This window comes from Wasmannia auropunctata, unplaced genomic scaffold, assembly GCF_000956235.1.
Source record: "Wasmannia auropunctata unplaced genomic scaffold, wasmannia.A_1.0 LD335047.1, whole genome shotgun sequence".
NCBI lineage: Eukaryota > Metazoa > Arthropoda > Insecta > Hymenoptera > Formicidae > Wasmannia > Wasmannia auropunctata.
In genome coordinates this window covers 957,841-980,009 of record NW_012027843.1, presented here as the reverse complement: position 1 = coordinate 980,009, position 22,169 = coordinate 957,841, and the positions used below count along the sequence as shown (strand labels likewise).

Here is a 22,169-nt window from a genome sequence, read left to right as displayed (position 1 = left end):
TTTTATTCCTTATTATCGCGTTTCCCGCGCTCGAAAGCTTACGTAGAAGGCTGTAATAACACTCACGAGTTCATATTACTAGTTCTGATTACAATTTTACGATTTTCATTATTCATCAATGTATAAAAGGCGATCGAATGCTTCGTTAATGCAACCGCGATCGTCGCCAGCAGCGACTGTATAAATTATACGAACGATTGCATGGTGAACCGCGTAACTGTGTGCGGTTGTGCATGCGTTAATGGTACACGGGATACTCGAGACGATCCGATGCGCAGCGCATCGAATGACGGTGAACCGCGATTATCTGACGGATAGCCGCGTCAAAACAGTCACCATGCGGTTTAGGCAGTCACGTGTATCCTGTCCATTGACACCTGTCGCGGACTACACACGATCTGCGTTTATCCGAGCAAATGGGATCAATGTGGAATAGGAAACCAGGCGGATTTCTACGTCTCGAGAACGATTCGATTGATTGATGAACTAACTGTAACAATATATATTCATAGCAGTCAAAATGAAGACAATTCGTTCCCGTTATTAGTCTCGCTATTTCCGAGACGTAAATATTAGCAAGATAACAGAAGGATTAGTTGTATATCGTATAATATCGTAATAACACTTGTCGGCACGAGAAGTTATGCAGACAAGGGTTAAGGTGGATTGGACAGCTTACGTAGACATAACGATCTTTGCGCACGTTTTTAATCTCACAGTGGTTCAGGTATGCGTTTTAATAAAGATTTAAAGTGATATGTAAATTAGTCATAAATTTCGCTCTTTCTTTATAGATATTTTATATCCTAGATTACTCTTACGTGTTATCTTTTTTATAAATGTATGAGAAGAATATATACTAGGCGCTAGGGAAATTTTACGATTTTTATCTTGAGACAGATCATATTTGTGTGTATTATGCTGCCAAGTGAACGTTCCAAGTTATCGCTCGAAAGAGGACGGTGATACTTAAATTCTTATGCTACGGCTGTATTGCGGCGTAGAATTATCGTAAAAACGATTTTCCAGATCCCCTGATTTCAATTTTACGATTGTTGAGGCGAACATCAATGCCCCGTTGATCTGTCTATTGACCGGCGATAAATATTTTACGAGAACCGGTGCGGAAGCTTGTTCTGTTGCAAACCACGTCTCGTCCGCCATATCTTTCGATGTTACGGGACTCTTCCGTTTCAACTATCGCAAAAAGCAGATATATCTCTTGCTCGATTTCTATTTATTTCACCGACCCAGTGTTTACGGCAGATAAAATGGCGTGTGTTCATTAATGTAATGAACGCGACGGTCAACATTGAGACGTTTCGCAAAGCTTTAAATGGCGGAAATGTAATTTTGATTTTTGTTAAATGATCAAATATTAGCAGCGAGCACATCGACATGCGGAATATACACATGTGTAGAATGCGTTTGTGATTTTAACGGATAGGCGATACATTTTTGCAAAATATCACATTAACGTATCACTGTTGGTAGAAATATAATTTCGACTTTTGTATTTAAATATGTGTGCGCTATGCATTCAGGTGTAAACTATGCAGATATAAGCTATATAAACAAACGTAGATGCCACTAATGGTTATAACGGATGGATGGCTAACACTTTTGCAAAATATTGATATTGCAGGAAGGAAGGAAGGTACATATATAACGTACACGCAAAGCTCCGCGATTCAAACGATGAAATTACGAAGTAGCTATGTAAAAACTTGCGCGCGCGGATTGCACGACAAATTAAGGATACTTTATTACTTTCCCGGTGACGTAAATAACGTGTTTGTCGAGCGTTAGTTTTCTCGTTGCTCGCGTATCATGGCCCCGACGCATCTCTCCGCGGACGGCTCTGTGGAAAATAATATACAAAGCCGGACGAAACAGTCGTGCGGTTTCCGCGGTTCGGTTTCGCTGATCCTGCCTCCACCGACTTTGAGGCGCGCAGTTGCAGGCGCGTCCGTGTCGACAGGTCTTCTCTTCCCTTGGCCCCGGAAATGGCCAGCGTGTCGTGGCAACTGCACAGGGGACCCTTATCAGGGCGTTACCGAATTATCACGTCGGTAGCGAGTTAGCGCTTCGACTTCTCGACTCTCGAGGAGTTCGCAAAGTCCCGCGAGGATCAATACTACCCCGCGGTCGTTATTAAATCGCCGACATTACGGGGGAGGCCGCCTTCGAGGCGCAGCATATCTATCCAAACGTACGTAGCTAGATATATGTACACCTACCTACGCGCTAACGTTTCTTGGTATGCACCATGTGTGTCGAAACGAAATACGAGCACTCGAAATTGAACTCGATATATATCGTTTCGGTAAGTGCGGGCGATGCGGTATGCTTTCCCGATGCGAAAAGCCAGATTGAAGTCCTTCCGCGCATTTCCCGATCGTTCGTGCTCGGAGGAGCAAGACTCTCATTAAGACGACTCGGAGGAATGCACGCGAGACACGTCGGACTATAAAAGAGGACTGAAGTTGAAATGAACCTCCGAAGTCAGAGTCGTTACGAGTGTATTGACATCACGGGTCAGTGCACTCGTCGCATTTTATTCGCAACGAAATTCCTAACGAAACTATGAAAGCGACGAATCTGGATGAATATTTTTTGTTTACGCTAAAAGTAATTTTGTATCAGCTGTGAATAATCTAATATAAATTACAATATATATCATTAAATATCGAAATGATAGATTTGATGAAAGATAATAATGCGGTTTTTTTGTGCTTATTTATATTTTTATAGATTTCTCATTTTACATTTATTTTATTTATTTATACTTTACGGCACGAATATTGACAGGAAATTAATTGTAGCGCACGATAAATTTTTTTTCTTTATCAACAAACATCAAGATATCTCACGATCGTGGACGAGATTGTATTTTTCTCGCAACTCGCAAAGAACCACAATTGCAGTTATTTATCTCACCATCGTGTTTTTCCCGACTGAATTGCGCGGGAAGAGACGCTTGTTGCGATTGAATCGCAGTCCGCGAGCATTATAACTGCAGCGAGGTAGCGAGCTACGAATCAAGTGAAGAGGAGAGAGAGTTCGCGGGATGCGGGAATCAAACGTTCGAACTGTCTTCGGCTTGTCTGCGGTCGGTATCGGGGGCATTCTTCGAGGTCGGAGCTCTAAAGCTGCTTTCAATGAGAGGGCTTGGGGCACGGCACGAAAAGGAGATTCCAGAATCGCGAGATTGCTCGTTCCGTCTGCGAAAATCCGATACACGCATTCCCGGAGGGGAGTTTCCGCCCATTCTTCGAGTCATTCTCCTTACTCCGAACCGTCGTTGTAAAACGTTTCGCAGGTTAAAAAAAAGCTGTTATTGCTCCTCACGAAGTCGGATAAGCACTCGCCGACATTCAAATCCAATTGCAAGGGAAAGAGGTTACGATAGGATATCGATCTCGTATGCTTTAGCTATCAACATGAGATAAGTGTGTATTCAATGTAGCCATCGTAGAATTTTTAAGAGAAATGCAGGTGTCACAGACGCGGCACGACGTTTATCGTTTTTGAAGTGTCTTGAAAATATTAGTAAGCTGTTAATCTCAAAATTATTACTTAATTTTGTTGATCTCTATTGAAAACTAAAATATATTATATAGAAATTGAAATTAATCAATAAAAAATATGGCACGCTAGATTTTGAATAAATGGAAAATATAAAAAAATTGAATATTAAATAAACGGACTTTATATGTATCACGATAGCTCGCTACACACGTTGTAAGCGAAAAAAAACCAATCGTAATATTTCGCGACATAAATGTAATGTAAAAATATAAAAATAGCAACGCAAAAATGGTGTAATATAATATGTAGTACTACAAAGCGATATGCGCATGGCACGACATTCGCTCCGTCTCTTTCTGTCCGATATTTTCACACCGCGCTCTCGAATTCTTTTATAAATATTGAATGCTACGTATTGGAGAGATAGCAATGTTATCGCTGACATAAAAATGGTAGCGCGGGAACCGCAACTCGTAAAACTTGGGGTTTACGTGTTCGTGCACAAGTTCATTTCATCCGTGAGTTAAGTGTGGATATAGCTAGCTTTGTCGATGTCGAGGTGAAAAGTTTTAACTGGCGCAGTCTAGTGAAGAAATGTTGATTTTAGGGGAATTTTTCAGCGCGGATTGTGTGATGTTCCTATCGTCGTCGGTAAAAATCAGAAACCAGGACGAGGACGAAAAGCGCTTTAACAATTTTTGCCGTAATTTTACGTGCCCGAGCGAGGACGGATTTCGAAAGTCAAAGTACCGCGATGGCCCCTGTTAATGGGCAGAGAAAAAGAATTTTCACGCTGAAAGCGCTCGCGAAATTGCATTTGCGCAATCAGATTTCGGCTCTGTAACGCGATTAAGTTGACCAAATGCGCCAGCATGCCCCGCGGAGGATATCGTGCTTGAATTTGCCGGTGATCGGCTGACGCTTTCATCCAGAATAATCGTCTATATTGTTTGCACCGTTATTACCCATTGAATAGGGTAAAATACGGTTTTATAACGTACAGGGCGCTTTAATTATTTCCGGAATTATTAAATGTATCTTACCATTACAACTTTTACGCGCGACTGCATTAAATTACTCTGAATGCGTGAATTCCAATATCAAACGCAGTTGGTAAAAACAAAATGAAATTGGTCGTAAAACGTGTTTGTGCAAAAATCATTATAATTTAAAAGTACATGATATTGAAAGCAACGAACGCTTACAGTAACTGCTCCTTCAATGTTAGTAAAAGGACTCTTTGTATTCACTTCACAACACACTGTTCTTTCAGCGAGTCATGATCATGGATACCCACTTTATGATATGTACATGCGTTTTGTTGTTTGTCGCTCGTATTGTATCGAAGCCTTGTGATCGTGACAAATTGCTCCTTTTGTTGATGTCAGTCTTCTTTCTGTTTAAGTGCCGCCAAATCGATTCGTAAACTTGCTGAAACTCATCGCGAAGTCATTCGTTCGGCTGCCGGTTCGCAAATTGAGTGGTTTGTTTCGGATTGGCAAACCGTTCCGCGAATAGTCCAGAAGGCCTACAGAGCAATGATCCGAATGTCTGTCTTTTGTCAGGTTAAAAGAAGAAATTTTCTTGCCCTCCTCGACATGTTGGCGAAGAGCGGAGAATTTCGTTATTACCACGGGAACTTTTAGCCATGGAAAAAGTTACGCGAGTCTTTTTTTAATTTTTTTTTTAGCGCTTCGTATAATACCTTGTCTAGAAAGTTACATTACATTATTTCGGAAACAGATATCTGCATTTCTACCGTGCGTAAAATATTTGATATTTTTGTCGTGTCAAATAGCGAGAAACTTTAATTCGTTGTCACATTAAAAGAAATGTGTGTCAGTTTTGGCTGTTTTAAGTGAAAAGCATTTAATGGACTCTCTCAGAGAGCAGTGAAACAAGTAATGGGACAAACAGCGAGCTGATTTTACTCATTTATACTTTTATGTAATTATGAGTGCTTTTACAGGCCATTGATTACGATGAATATTACGATAAATTCTATGTTTAATTCAACATTTGCCGATTAATTGCATAATCCGTCTTCAAAACGATAAAATTCCGACAATTACACGTTAGAATGATTTAATAACTGTATACGCTTTCCATCCCGATTACATATAAATAGTAATGTTTTCCATTCGACGCGGATGAAACAATTAAAGTTAATGCGAGAATAATTTACGAATAAATGTTTGCACTCTCTTGCACCATTGTCGTCTGCTGTCGACTCGTAGCCAAGATCGCGAGGCATACGGAATCAGCGTGACACTCTTCCAGATATTTGACTCGAATTCGAGGCACGTAGAAGGAAGGCGCGTCGCGCCAGCCAACCTTGACAGCAAGCGCGGATGGGAGATCCTACGGGAATGGTGTGACGTTTATCCGTGTGCGCCATGGAAACACGGTAAATTATGTCGATCGGGTGTGTTGCTGTATTCCGCCTGATCTCACCTACCGATACCGATGCCGAAACGACAACGAAAACGCGTATCAGTGTCTCGCAAAGGTGGAGGAATTGCTGCTTCATTCCTTGCGCTTCTCACACCGCGTCGAAGCCGAGACAGATTGTCTGCCTCGACGGGAGAGATCGCATGCACGGAGAAATTTCGTACCTGTAGATTTGAGCTTAGTTTATATCTCGGGAACCTTGGATTTTAGTGCGCGAAAGCGGATATACGTTTGCATGCAACGAGAGTTGGACGTTACTATCTTTCTTTCGCGTTTCAGCGATTTTTCGACTTGCTATATTAAATATTAAATACTAGGTACGGTAACGTTAAACGTTAAATTTAATTAAAGCGGGGGAGCATAATGAAACGACAAATAAAATCTCGTTAGATATTTTCCCTTCTGAAACGTTTCAATTTACACGAAGTTTTTAATTTTTTGCATTCAAATCGCAATTAGATCTCTATAATTTTAGTATGTAGGAAAAGTCCGTTTTTCAAGCAGTAAAATATATTACGTAATAAAATTGACTAGCAGTAAAATGAAACAAATTGCTACATTTAAAATCGTGGATCTTAGCAGAAGGTAGACATGAGACTGTTTGCTGAATGCGCGGGAAATTCAGTGGCAAAATCGAAGGTCGATAGGGAAGCGATAGAGTGGAAGGGACGAGGGTGAGAGTACGATTTACGTTTTACGGAGTTAATTGAATAGAGTCTCTCCCTCCCTCCTCTCTCTCTCTCTACACACACACACAAACACACATTTTCTCTCTCTCCCTCTTTTGTTCATACACATATACATACACACACACAAATTGTACTCCGTCGTAAGATCGCTCGCTACGATGTGAGAGGACACAGCCTATGGAAGCGCAAAATGGTTATTATCTCCAGCACCGCAGACATAGCTCGCTGAGCTTCTGATTTACGAGGTACCCTCTCGACTTAATCCGCACATCGACTACTCGTTCGACCCCCGCAATCAGCGGAATAGACTCTCAACGTTCAGCTCTATCGGCAAAATTAACGCAGACTAAAGACACGTTTCGAGATATGAATCGGTACTTAAACGGCCAGTGAGAAAAATGAAAGTGACCTCAGCGCATCCGGTATCTAATTTTTACTTAGTATACTCATTCATTTTTCTACTGTATGTAGTAAGAAGAATAACTTGTATACTGAAAGCAATATGTTCAAAAATGATTGATAGGATTCCTAATTTAATCATTACCTAATTTAATTGATAGCGATTAAATTATCCAATTTGTGTCGCCTTTTAGAAAAATAAGTTTTTGATTTTAATTTTTTTGCGTAAAATACAATTTTTAGTTTAATTAATTAATTCTTACAATGGGACCTATAATGTGTTAAAAAAATTCCGCTGTCTGAATAATGTAAAACTACAACTTTAAGAAATAAACAGCGATCGTATGTATGTACAGAATAAGAATAAACAAATATGACAATTTTCAATTAATAGACAAATTACTAATTTAATATTAACATGTGTATTATAAAGTAAATGTTAACATTTACAGCTCATGCATTAATATTGAACCGACAATCCGATGAAATGAAAACTAATATATCTCTCTATATTTACTTCTTCTATATAAAGTCAAAACGTTCGGAACAGTATGGTATAGAACTTAATTTATCCGCACTCTATTTACACGAACAAGTTTGCTCTCAATTCTAAATATGTGAATTCATAGCTAAGCTGTTATTATCCAAATCATTTGGATAATAAGAGTTCAATGTGCTCGACTTCAGTTTTCTGAACGTCAGGTCCTATTATCGGAACTAATAATGTAAGTATGTCAGCTTATATTATTGATGTCTAATCAATGAGACAGTGATATTAGATAGGTATTATTATATACCATTCTATTATCTCAATCGTTCGATTGTTCAAATTGTCTCTTTCCCGATATGTTTGGATGGAGTTCTACTGTAATGACCTCGCTATCGAGGAATTTGAACACGCGTGTAAATTAATCGCGTTGCAAATTTTCGAAACGCCGACACGTAATTTGCCAGTAGTTACAGATACGCAGAACACTTGGCGATGATATCGCAAACGGTAAAACGACCTCGCGTACACGTTCCGGTTTATCACGATTATGTTGAGTTCTCGGCTTTGCGACGTCGTAAGCACCTATTATTACAGTAACCTGCTCGTAGAACGCGACGAAGTTCGTAATGCGGGAGACTCCTCTGTAGGAAGAACGGATGAAAAATACTGCGTAATAAGCATCACGTTTACGTGATATTTTCGGGCGCCTTTGTTTTGCTCCTGAAAGGAGCTTCGGACCCTTTCGTCTGGCGTCTTCCTATGGAGGCAAGATCTAAGGGCGGACTATATCGCTGCAACTAATAGTATCGACTGCGGTGTAGAGGCATCTTGCTATCTATCTGTCGAAGTAACATTTCCTGTCGAAACGGAAAAGGACGCACTTAATGGCCGACTAGACTCCAATGCCAATTATCTTAAGGGTGCAGGCACAGAGGCTGCCATGCGGTGCTTTTAAATGAAGCTCAATATCTGAACGGGAAGTTGATAAGGAGAATGAATTTTGTACTTGATAATTATAGTTATCTCGAGCATTTAATTTTAGATTAGGTTACACTGCTTTGTTTAATTTAACTATATCTTAAGTTTAATTTACCTTTTTTCTCTATTATCTATATAAATATATTTCTTTAATAAAAAATGCGTATATCTCTTAACATTTCTCTGGAGAACTGTCGCGATTTGATCTTTGGCCCTTTATACGTTCGTACGCGTCGCGTACAAGCGCCAGTATCCGTAGAGAGAGAATACGCGAGTCACACTCGAGAACACACACAGACGCTGTTGCTTAATCTCGCCAGGAATGCGCAGGGACGGCTCGTTCTGGAAGGACGCGCCTGCTAAGACTCCTCCGTGTTGGTAGCGGTCTCGGTTTAGGATCGTTGGAGAGACGGTAGTAGTGGGTCCTGCCGGCTCCCTCAGCCGCATATCAAGCAGCTTCAGGCATGGCGCAAGATTAATGCGAGCTCGTCTCGATGGTCGTTACGGTCCTAAGACGATTACATCCTCCTTAAGTTCAGGAGCCGTCGCCTCTGCCATCTTAATCGTCGGGGCCGTCGTATATACACCGTTCTAATTAGTTAATCCACCTTTACCTGTGCGTCAGCGTCACCGTCGTTCCGTACCCGCCATCCTGCGGAGCAGATGTTAACACGAAACGCGCACCAATTAGGAGCTATGACCTGTTACGACAGTTTAGAGGAATTTCCTACATTACGCCACATTTCCCTTGCCGCGGCGCGGCTAAATAATTATTTGCATTCGATTGAGAATGTAGCGACGCGCGAGTATCTGTAGTATCGTTAATTAAAGAGTAGAATAGATCGAGAAATTATATGATCTCGCTTTGCTTATTTATCGATTCAGATAAGTTGTACATTGTACGCCGCTTGCGAATAAGTAATATGAATAATTCTTTCGATCGTGTTACGTTACGAAACTCAAATCCTTATACGTTACGGACTAATTAGTGTCGCAATTACTGTCGCGATTACTTCCGTGCGCTTCTCGGGAAAGAGAATACACTCGCCGCGCGCAGCGTAGAACATATAGGTACGCGAGGTAAATTATGACGCTTTCTAACATCGCTAACAGATGTATCGCGCGCAGTTGCGCGAGCCCGGAAGTGTCAAGAATGGCTCGCTTTCGTGCAATTTTTAGTTTTCATCTACTCAGAATATATGGCGCCGAGCTCCTCTGTCTTGTGTACGATGGCGGTAGCGATATACCTCGTATTTGTTTCGTTCAACTTATCATTCTCGCGAGCTCCACGGTGCTCGCTCGTATATGCTCCTCGTGCTTTGCAAATTTTCTATTCGTCAAGGGGGAGTGATCGATGCCTCGATATACTCTTTTCCGCGAACTCGTACAACCGATAAAAAAAACCTAGAAAAAGAAGGACATGATGGAGCGGAATAAGGAATAGGATACCGGTGCGTCGAAGTTTCTCCGCAAAGGAGTTAGAAAAAATATCGAATTCGTCGGTTATAACGAAGGATTTACGTGCAGGATTCGGTTTGGCGATGTATGCGATGCACGTGACGCGTACATCGCTCTCCTGAATCGCGAAGGAATGAAAATAAAAGGGTAATATACCGAGAGAGTCTCTTCGAGGTGAGAATTTAAACGGTTCCTGGAAAAGTTAAATTAATTAAATTCCAAAGTGACTTATTATCGGCTGATAAAGCATGGAAGGAGGGGCATGAAAGACGAGAAAGAAACAGGAAATGCAATAGCTTTGTCCGGAGCAAGCAATTTTCTCGCGTTACTACCGTTTCTCGTTTCCGTGGTGAAAATTTATAATGGTACATAAAACACTTGTAAAAAAAGAGTGGGGGGGAGGGGGAAAGGAAAATTTACTATTAACGTAAATCCGCGGAATAAAGCAAACGCCGTTTATATCCGAGGTTTTATCGTTCTATCAGCCGGTGCCAACTCATCCACTATTCATTCTGATATTCCTCGGCGAAAATGTGGCATACCGCTCGCTTAGATTCTAGCGGGGTTTGTCCGTCGTCTGTTCGCCGAGTCTGCTGCCCTGTGACGCGGTAGAATACACGAAAACTACGTTACCGCTTTTTCCCCGGTCGGCGCACAACAATGCACAACACGGACGAGACGACGACTGAACTACGTGAGAATTGCACCTGACGGAGATGCAGCGTGTCTCGGCACGCGATTCCGATTAAAACTTTATGAGCGCGCCGTGAAATGTCTCGGCGACGTCGCGTCGTCCAGCTGAAATTTCTGGCCGCGCTTCGACCTTCTCTCGACTCAAATATTTTCGCCTCCGTTGCGAAAGGCGATTTTATCCGAGTCGTTCTCGCTTATTCGCCACTCATCTCTGTCCGTTTATATGTATCGCTCTATATCCCGCGTGGCTCTCCGGAGAAAACGTGGTATTACTCTCGCGAGTGCTATCAACCGCGACAAATCGCGAGTCGGCATCCGAGGTGAAATCAGAAATTCGTAACATTTGACGAGTCGCCGTTCCTTACCTTCCTTGCCGGAGGGCGCGATATTTTTTCCCTTCGCGATATTTCAGGTCCGCCACGTGGAAGGCGGCGGTATACGCGTAACCCGTCATGAAGATATCCCGCCGGGGAAATAGCATCTCTAGCCATTACGCGGGAACACAGATAGATTAGGTGTACCTTATTCGTCTTCCAACGACCGGAACTCCTCCTCGTTCTTCATCCTCTCCGGCCTCGCCGCGGCAGCACGCGCGTCCTTATCTTATCCTCGCTTTTTCACGACCGCGAGCTACCCCCGTACGCGCGCGGCCCGTGTAAGCGACGCATGCAGTTTCTCTTCGAGGGAATGACGCCTCTCGCCCGCGGGACGCGAATTTTTCTTTATCCCCGTTCCCGTTCCCGTTTTCCCGCGGTCTCTCACTTTCCCGACGGTCTTCCAGCCAGCGCGTAGCCTGCAAGTCGCAATTAATTTTCCGTCCGCGCGAGAACGCGTCCTCCCGGCGGCGATAAATCAAGCAACGGAGTTTCAATTTGGCGCAACGAGCCGTAGCCACGCCGAGAATTCTCATTACGAAACGCATGTCGTTAATCAATGGAATCGGTCGCCCCTGTGTCCCAAGCGGAAAAACGCTTGGACTATGTACACACTGTTGCGATGTATTCACTGGTGTGACGGACTTATTTTATGCCGTTTGACAATTTCCGCAATCGCGCGAAACGGTTATGTTAGCTATAAAAGGTTCTTATCATAATTCTTATTTATAAACTTACCTAAGCTGTTTATTAACGCACGCGAAGCGTTGCAACGATACCTCTCTCGTTTTACAAACAAACAATTCTAAGGAAAGTAATGCGAGACTTGGCTATGTCGCTGTAGCTCTTTTGAGAAAACCGATTTTTTTTTCTTTTCAATTTTGGGTCACGTCACGATAACTGTGCAGAAATAAATATCGCGCTTAGTTGCGATATTGCTGTGAACGATGAATTTCTCGATGCGGCGCACACTGTTTAATCTCGATATCGACGACGGCACGGAGAGGTCGAAAAGTTTCGCACGTAACGCAATGTCAGTCGAGTAACGAGGTCGTTTGCGCCCGCGAGCGCACTCGCGTGCGCGCGCGCGCTTGATCGGATAGCTAGCTTACTCGGCATCTTGCTTACAAGACACGTAGCATCGGCAGGGGTTATCGAAAATTTAATAACGTTCGAATTAATAATGCTGGTGTTGCTGCGCGCGATGGCGGGTGTGAGAGAACGGAACGCTACATCGCGCTTCGTCGGAAGAGCAATCGGGCTAATAACGTACCGGTTGGAGCGGACGGATAAATTAAATTAATCATGCATCATGCAGGAGTCGGGACGTTAGATTCGATCGTGCATTAACCGAATAACCCGCGCTAAATCTTCTCTTCCGGCCTAAAAAAAGAAAACTCTTGTGGTGCCGCTGCGACAAAATGTATATTATAGAAATATCTATTTTGGCAAGATTCGTGCTAAAAGCTCTATTGATATCATATTTTAATGATATTGATTATGTCGATTATTTGATTAATGTCACGCGACATGTCAATTTTCCCGGCAAATTTATAGCGTACGTTATATTAAAAGTTCTATTAATAAAATTGCTTAAAAATTACTAAATGCAACTCACAATGAGTTATTATTTATTCATAAGGGAATATCCGTAAATTGATCGTGTTCTTTTTTCATTTTGCTTTATTTTGTAACGATCGCGAATTTCTGAAGTTTTCTAAACTATGCTTGAACTTTGTAATTGGACATGACGTTACGTGTTGACGAGCTTACTTAATTCCAAGCGCTGTAAATCATCGGGGAGTCATGCCGTGTGGGCGATAGTTGCTGCGAAAAAGATATTCCGCGCTGGTCATTAACGTCCGAGCAGGAACTTCCCCATCCGGCAGTCGTTATCGCCATTCGGAGGTTCGCTTCTGCTATTTTCGCGGATGCGCCATTACGCTCGCCGCGAGAATATAGCGTTTAAAGCAGGGACCCGGACCGGACCGAAACCGAAACCGATAACCGGATCAAAACCGTTATTTTAGTCGGATCGAAACCGAAAACCGGACCAAAATATTGTGCAGGTTAATGGACCGGACCCATAACCGGACCAAAAACTTTTTTCCGGTTTTCGGTCCATTTTTCGGTTCGATTTTCGGTTCGGAAAAAGATATACGATAGTTATACTTCCATCTTTCTTTCTAATCAAATCTCACACCTCGTTTGCTCTATAATTTTTACTATATCTATGGAATATCCCTACTTTATGTCCGGATTAAAATCTTATTAATTACAACCAAAAGCAGAAGAGAATCTCAATAAAAACTAATATCTTAAAATTCTGACAAGAAAAAAGTATGACTCAACCAAAGTTGTACAAATTAATTATCGATAATTTTTCTGACGGTATCAGCTACGTAAGTGAGTGTCAAACAGTTGTTCTCAGGATTAAAATTCGTGCTATTTCCGCTAAAAATGAACATCGATGAAACAACTCTGGAAAATCAACTATTTGATTAAAAATAACCAAATTTTTGTCAACAAAGATTTTATTCAATAGAGATAAATTTTTTATAATATTTAACTTAAATTTGTATTACTTTTTATATGCATAATACTTATTTTTTATAAATTTCACAATAAGTAATTATAATATGTATACCCGTAACCGTAACCGTAACCGAAAAAGACCGAAATCCAAACGGTTACGGTCACCGATATCGGCAAAAGAACTGAAACCGAAACCGAAACCGAAAATTGGGTATAACCTCGGACCGTAACCGTAACCGGACTGAAATTTTCTTTCGGTCCGGGTCCCTGGTTTAAAGCGCTTAAGTTTCTCTCCTGCATCAATTTTAACTTTAAATTGTTCAAGCTCCGCGCGTGTGAATATCTCACGAGGACCACTAATATAAATCTCATATTAGAACGAAGACAAGCAGCAATAATATGATAGTGGGAATAAAAATTGTGCCAATTTCTACGGCTATAAATAACAAATTAGATTCTTCAAAAAATTACAGCGTGTGGCAAAGCACCGTTTTTCAATTATTATTTTTCGTTACAAATTAAAAGGGTTTTCGAGTGAAATTTTAGTGGTTACTCAATTGTTCTCTTTTATTGTTAATTAAAAAAAAATACATCTCACTAATAAAACGAAAAATATTCTGATAAAGTTAACAACGTTGCTAGATTTTAAATTATATCTGAAAAATGTGCACTCGCGACGAATATGTTTCTATTTAGCGAAAGAACCACCCAACGGGCCATTTATTAGTGCTTCTAATAATACTCGACAAAAAAAAAAGCAATTTCATGCGATACGAATGTAGGTTGTGAAAATGAATGAGGCTCGCGCATATATTGTTGCACCGGCTTTGGCGGTTGGTTCGGTAGCGAAGTTGTCTACGAAAATTTTAATTGGACTGCGCATATGACTATCACGTATAACGTCGCTGTCAGACTAATCGGATAATCTACTCGTCTCGCTGAAAGAATCAACGTGCCTTTTAGCTTAATTGTTTCTCCGAGCTCGCTCGCCTGCCGCGCTAATACTATTAGCTCCTTATAGTCTCAACCATTAGAAACTGGTTCCGGCGGGAGGAACGATAAGGATACCCGGCATCTATAAGGCAGAGACAATGGCGCCTTGTTTTCCAAAAGAAAATAAGGACGTCCAAGTTTATTCGTCGCTCGATTAGTCCTTCCAGTACGAAAGTTTATCTCTTTCGACCACGCGACGAAAAAAGATCCACGCGAGTGAAAAAAATTAACAATTTACCTATTAATATATAATCATTACTGTTCTAAAATTGTTGGTTTTTTTTAAAAACATTTCTTATTTAGCAACTTTTTCGTATACTTTTTATCTGCATTGTATATTTTAGTACATCTAACGCGGTCCGTGCTGCGCTATAAATTTAGACGTTTTATTTACCCTCGCGTGAATCACACCAGTCATCCCCACAATATTTTTGTCTATTATATTTGTTAAGTAAGAAGTATAAAAAGTATTTTATAGTAGTAAAAACTATAGAAATTATTATTTTAATGAAAAAAGTCAATATGCATCACATATCATAATTATGTGTCAATGCATATCAGAAACTATTTTATAATTTTATTTTGTAATACAATCATATATTATACATATATATTTTACAATTATTTTTTATAATTACGTTTCTTTTTGTAGTCAAAATATCAAATGGCCTGAACGCGAAAAGTTCAGTGTGGAACACTGCAGGTTACCTGTGCGGCACGGAACGTGTTAAAAGCGGTTTATTATGCGATAGAGAATTACCAAGCTGTTTCGCAATCTGCGGCTCGATAATTAATCGTCCGAGCAAATCTGTGCAACTTGATCATTTAATATAATGTCCGCTGTGCCAACCAAACGTGGTCACGTTTCTCACTAAGACAAGCTATCGACCGACGCTCCCTGCTTGGAGAGCGTCCAGCGTCAAGTCACTTCTTGAGACGCTCCAATTGTTCCAAGTTCCATTACTGTTCAGGGTCGGACACCGCGCATGGAAGAGCTTGTAACTTTATTCGTTTCGGCCGTAGAGGATCTTTAACCAGTGGGTCTTTTGCCCGCAAAAACGAACATGTCACAGCTCAGTGCTGCACGAATCCCCGCGGGTCTCGCGCTTTGCTCAAATTACATGGAATTCTTAAACACGCCAGCGGGTAGCGTAGCGGCGTAATTACAAAAACGCGATACGGCGGTAATTAACAAGAAATTGTGCCGCGATGTTAGAGCCAAATGAGATATGGTTTTTCACGGCCACATTATGCCGTTTGTGCGCGATGTCTCAGTTTTTAAACGTTTACTTTTATCCACGACCAAAGTAGCTTTCCTGAAAGAAATTCGTCTAATTGAATATGATAATCCAATTAAAAATTGCATTGTGATATTATAATTATTTATAATAGAAAATAGGAGAATTTTTTATTCTGCATCTATTTAAGAGAATCTGTCGTTGCTACAATAAAAATATTGAAAATACATCACTATGTATTTTTAATGTTTTTATTAGAGCAACGACAGATTCTTTTAAATAAATGCAGAATAAAAAATCCTGTGCACTGTCGAATAAAAGTAGAATATCACGATAAAAATACTTATTTTAAATGACTTCTCGTCTTGTGATTGATTCAATTAAATGAAATAGCATTGCTTTGTCGAGTGAACAAATATAGGATTATTGATGCATTTTTTCGATGCATATTTCTTTATTTCATTGGATATTAATAGTATTAGCATTATGCAATATTAAATACTGAAGTATTTAAACATATGCTGTCAAATAATATTATATATATTATATTTTTGACATTTTATACATGATCGCTTTTTGAAATTGCGGCAACAATCGGGTAAAGTACGAATATCGATGCACTAGAAAATTAATCACCTACGATCGGATAATCGATCTTATGGAGTGTGATAGGAAACAGCGTTCCGCAAGAGCGAACGCATATCAACCGATCGTTATTAATCTGCGGGAATAAGGTGGAGTTTCTAATCTGTCCCTACCGCGGCACGTTTACGGCGTAGATTTAATCTGCATTGGATTTAATTAAAATCAAGTGCTTCCACAGTGGCATACTCTCGTTGACAATTGCATGCAGATTGGATTAAGCTCGGAATTAGAACGGAGGGCGAATTCACGCTCCGCGCGAACCCGGGTGCTCGTTTGTCCATATTAATATTCGAATACGTGAAACTAGGGCGAATCACGTTGTAAACTTTCGCGATAGAGATTGTCAATGGCGGCAAGATAATCCGGAATGAGCTTGCATCGTTATCGTTTCTCGTGTGTGAGAAGTATCTCTAATTTATTTAATCATTACACAATCTCTCTTTGATGTTAGGTTAGACGCGACACAGCTGCTTTAGTATATACTGTTTAAAAATGTCTATGTCAACAATATTTTATATTTAACGCAAGCCGCGTTTCACACGTCTAGCTGTGTATCTCTCGGGAGACTCGCGATGACGGTTTTACGCTACAAACTCGCCACACGCGACGATATTTGGCGATCGAAGTTTCCCCGTGCTCTAAACTTTCAAACGATTTGCCCGTACCTAATCGGAACTTTCATTTCTATTGCAGATCTAGACGGCTGCTGGTCTGGAAATCTTGGAGATCTCTCGCTTTCCCGCGCATATTCCCTGCGTACGTGTGGGAGGTCGAAGTTTTCGCCGATAATCCGACTTAGCATCTGCCGCTTAACAAGGCAAGTATAATTATCGGGGGATACGAAGAGGACCGTTTCGTGAGCAGATATCCGCCTCGTAAGGAGCGTCCTGGATAGCCTGGCCAGTACGTTTCTAAGGTACGTATCTTAAAACTATCGTTCTCTCTCTCTCTCTCCCTCTCTTGATTATATCCATGGATAACTATGCTAGATACAATCGTCCTTGTAGCATACCACCACTGTATCGAATTTTCGCTAGGACTTGGTAAGACTTCCCTGTGTTATCTATGATAATAAAACTCATTTAGACTGACGTCACTTGTAGATAACAAAGTTGAAGCTACAGAGATAAGAAACGTTAACAAGTTGTTCGTCAAGTCAAGCATTTTGTTACAAACGCAGATAGATTTGTTATATAGATTTGTTCATTTATTAGTAATATTTTTCGCGAAAAAGCTTTTCATATTTAGATAAATAATGTATTACACTGTAACTGTATTACAGTTACTAACGAACATTCGTGCAAGCCATATTTGTTTAATTAGTTTCTGAAAATATTGTTTTCTGCGTTTATTTTATGAATACTATTTTAAACAACTGTGATCAGTTATAAACGGCTTTGTTCCCGTGCATAAAAAATTGCTAGCAAACCGAAAAGTATTACCATTTTTGGGGCAAACTAAAATCTCTGAGCAGCCGTGACGAACCGAACTTTGCAAATAGAGAAAAAGGGGTTTGTGTACTCGTTACTTGAACGAACGTATGAAAAATGCATGTCGTCGAGAGGATCGTTATGCTAATTTGTGGGGAAAACTTTCATACATTGAGAGTACGTGATCTGTACGTCATGGATATGTCTATGTGCGTTTATTCATACATATACATGCCCGTTGTAATTAAGGTTGTCCATTAAATCGGTAGCCACAGGCCCGTTTCTTCGATCCATTCGTATCGCGTGTCACTTCGATTCCACTGATAGAAAAGTATCCAGCCCGATTTCAAACTGCAGGCAACTACACATGGGGGCAATTCTACGTGTAACGACGGTATAAATTTACAATGCCACTCCGGCATACATCTGCAGTAATTAATTATTGTGTTGTTGAGAAGGTGTACGTGTTTGCGAGATATATATATCTACTGTATATCTCACGCGACATTTTTCGCCGTGATGAACAGTGGTAAATAGTATTTTTGCATTACTCTCTCGGCAACGAGCTTTTCGCTTTTAATATGTATATTTTACAACGAAATATTTTATTCACAAATATTTGAATTATCGTGCATGTGATGCATATGATGCATATGATCAAAGAAGAGCTGTGTTTTCTAATTACGTTATGATTTTTAGCGCTGACTAAAGCTTCGCTCTCGGTTGTTATTAACGCGGTAATTAGCATAAAAGAAAATTGTTACAGTCGCTTGTATGCACCTCACGTTCTAAAATTTGAAATTATTTAAAATTACATATTTTTCTGCTTTAAATATAATGCGAAGATTTGGGCAAATATTTTTATCTTTGTTTAATTGATTAGAAAAGCAGTTATCTTCTTCTTAATTAATTTAACGTTAAATTTTATAACGTGTTAATTAATGACTGTATCTAATTTATGGAGATCTCCGACCTTTGTCGATCGCGACTGCTTGCACGTACACTTCTATTGATAATTATGCACGAACATACTGTGCTTATCTCACGGTTATTTATACACTCCGATGTGGAACGTAAAAAGGAACAATCGATCGCTTCTGTAACTCAGCCACGTCGGCCAGCCTTGAAAATTTTGGACTTCATTTCCGCTCCCCGCGATTTGAGTTATACTTGGCGAGACTAACGACCCTTTAATTATTCACTTCTAATTGCGAATGCTCCTTGTTACTGGAACGCATGCATTATACGTGGAACGTGTGTTACTTCCGTTTTCATGGCTGCCTACAGTACCTTTCCGTGAAATTCCTAATGAAATTCAAATTTCAAAAATGCACGTATTTATTAAATATTAAAAAAGTGACTTTTAAAAAAGGGATAATACATATGTAAAGTAAATGATCTTGACGAAGGCTCTTTTAGATTGTTGAGTTTTAATAATTAAAAAAATGATAGATTATTTATTAGTACGTTTCGATACCGTTTAATTTACCATAGTTGATTTGATGAACTGTAAATGTCAATTCCCTTCGTGCTTTAATTTCTGAGATCGTGTTTATGACAATGGCTCTGCGAGAATGTAGGTATAATAATTTTATGCCTCGGTCTGCGACCGTTGGTGTCGATGAATGACCGGTTTTATGATCCATTTGATTATAAGCCCGGTCAATTTTACGATGCAAGTGGTCTAGCTGGACTATCGTATCTTGTTCATAGTAATTAGATTTATTCAATGTTTCGCGATATGATCGAATTTTACCGTTGATTAATTTTCAATTCGCCTTGATGCGTGACGTCTGATTGAAGCAATTGTTCGAGTTATGAATTATTAATGATAATTTACATTGTTCAACATATTAATGATAATTTACATTGTTCTTTATAAAATTATGTGCAGCCGGAGTAAAGTACATTCATTTGTTACATATATATTTTTTATTTTTTTACTGATATGGTTAGATTAATTTGATAAAGACGAGTATTATGTAGTAATGTTCTAGTTTCGCTGATGTAGAGCAGAAAATCATGCTTCCGTATAATTGTTATATAATTATTCGATGAATTAACATTTATTAAGGAATTAACTATTATTATATATAAATACGTTTATATTTAGATGTATTAACAATATAATTTACTTTATCAATATAATTTATATATTGAATTTGAATGTTGAATATATAGATATAAATTTAATATGAACAGTACAGCATAAATTATACAGTAATACAAAAGTATGTTCTATTAATAATTACAATATATAATATTAATAATATTATAATTTTCTATTTTAATACATCATATACACAAACTATAATGATTCTATGAATATTATTTTTTAATATACTTTTATTTTTTTATTTATACATGAAATATTCAATTTGGAGCGTTACCGCGTTTGTTGCAAGTCAATCTAGCGAAAAAGGCCTAAATCGTCCTAATTTCAAATTTAAATTGTCGCCTTTTGTTTTATATGGAAGGATTCAAATTGAGAGTACTTTTCGGGCGAGAAGTCATGACGGGGACAACCGTGCAACTGTGTGCGTGCGTGCTTCTTTTCACTGGAATGACGACAAGTGACCCGAGAGTGACGGAATTGTTCGCACTTTATTCCCCATTCCATTATTCGCGGATCGTGGAAATCTCATGCATCACAAAAGAACGATCGAATGAATTTACCTTGCGTACTAGTTCGTCTACGTATTACTAATTCATCATCCTTCAATGTGTTTTATCCCCCCCCCCCCCCTCTCTCTCTCTCTCTCTCTCTCTCACGTGAAGTTGCGAAGTCTTAAATACATGCGTTTGAAATACGATCGAATATCGAAATTTAATGCAAAAGAATTCCTTTTACTGAAGTAGCAATTATTCTAAATGGCACGAATTTATAAAATGAATTTATAAAATGAAATGTCAAACGTACAAAATGTACGAAAATTGTTGACATAGTTACAACTGATGCAAACACGGAATACGAAATTATTTTATGCATCGATTTATTGAGTTTAATATTTGGATAAGAATTTTAATTTAATTATTTATTTTGTATTGTTATCGCTAATGTTCAGTTTTCATTTCGTTCGATGTGTTCAATTTGATTAATTTCTACACCATTTACTTTGCTTCCCGTGTCTGTCATATTTTATTACTGAACTCGTCAAGCACTTTCATTTATTCGCTCATCGATTTCACGTCCGTCGTGTGACGTCTCGCTCGAAGAGCGCGGAATAAGCGGAAGTGATTCCGACGAGATATAGATGACGGAGATCTCGGACTCGTGGGTTTCGATTATTCGCCACCGTAAATTCGCAAATGCCATGACAGACACGAACAACGCATCATCGATTCGCGCTTCTCGACGCGGTCCATCAAGAAGTGCCTTCACGCTGCAGGCTGACTATTCCGCTGACTGCGATTTCACGCGCGTGTCGAATGGCGACTTTAATCTCTTCTTGCATGACACATGTACACCGGGTACGTTCACTTTCACGCACCGTTCATCGTCGTTTCCCTCTTTGCAAATCTAAATAGCGTCTAACAATATCAACCGAACAAGGTACTTACGTAAAATATGCATGCTTAAATATTTAATAAGAGGACCGCGCAAAGCTTTTGGGGGGAGGATTATCCATTTAGCTATGTTCAAAATTCTTTAGGCGTACAACGAACGAGCGAAGTTCAGGCGGCGCTTGGCCGAATTAAAAATTGCGCGAGTAGAATAAGAATGTTTATGTAAATTTGCTTAAAAGCCAGCGCAATTAGCCGCCTTTTGGCATGGCAGTCATGCTTACCGTTTAACAAGCCGCAACGTTGCTTCCAATGCGTCGCTCTCGACCGCTCGTCGGTTTTATATTAGTTGTAACGTAGCGATAGAGCCATTTGCGCGACTAACGACGTAGTTATGTGTTCGTTGTGTTTCAATCCGTTATTGCGCCCGTCGTTTGATTAATACAAAGGACGCAATCGATGAAAGCGACTGCCGCGGGGTCGCGCCATAGCAATTAAACGTATTCCAAGAGCTTCCGTATAAAGAATACAGTAATTCTCTGCAAAAGATATACTTGTGAAAAATATAGTCGCACCTTTCACTCCGTTATTGCAGCGCTGTTTGATTAATATAGAAGGTACATTCGCGCGACGAAAGCGATCGCGTCGTTGAATAGCGTGTAACAGCAGCGCAATTACCGTATGAAGAGGAGGTGTAAAAAAGACGGAGCACTAATTGTTTCGAAATAATACCGATCCCGTTCTCGCGTTTGAGACATTGC

At 39.8% G+C, this 22,169-nt stretch overlaps 1 protein-coding gene across 3 annotated transcripts in view; it reads left to right on the top strand.

Moving 5' to 3' along the window:
- LOC105457802 (putative polypeptide N-acetylgalactosaminyltransferase 9) overlaps positions 1–22,169 on the top strand; it is a 195,341-nt gene that overhangs the window by 26,841 nt on the left and 146,331 nt on the right. For all 3 annotated transcript variants that reach the window (XM_011702681.1, XM_011702683.1, XM_011702679.1), the window contains exon 2: positions 17,168–17,390. The gene's annotated coding sequence lies outside the window, so the exon portion shown is untranslated. The remainder of the gene's footprint in view (positions 1–17,167; positions 17,391–22,169) is intronic.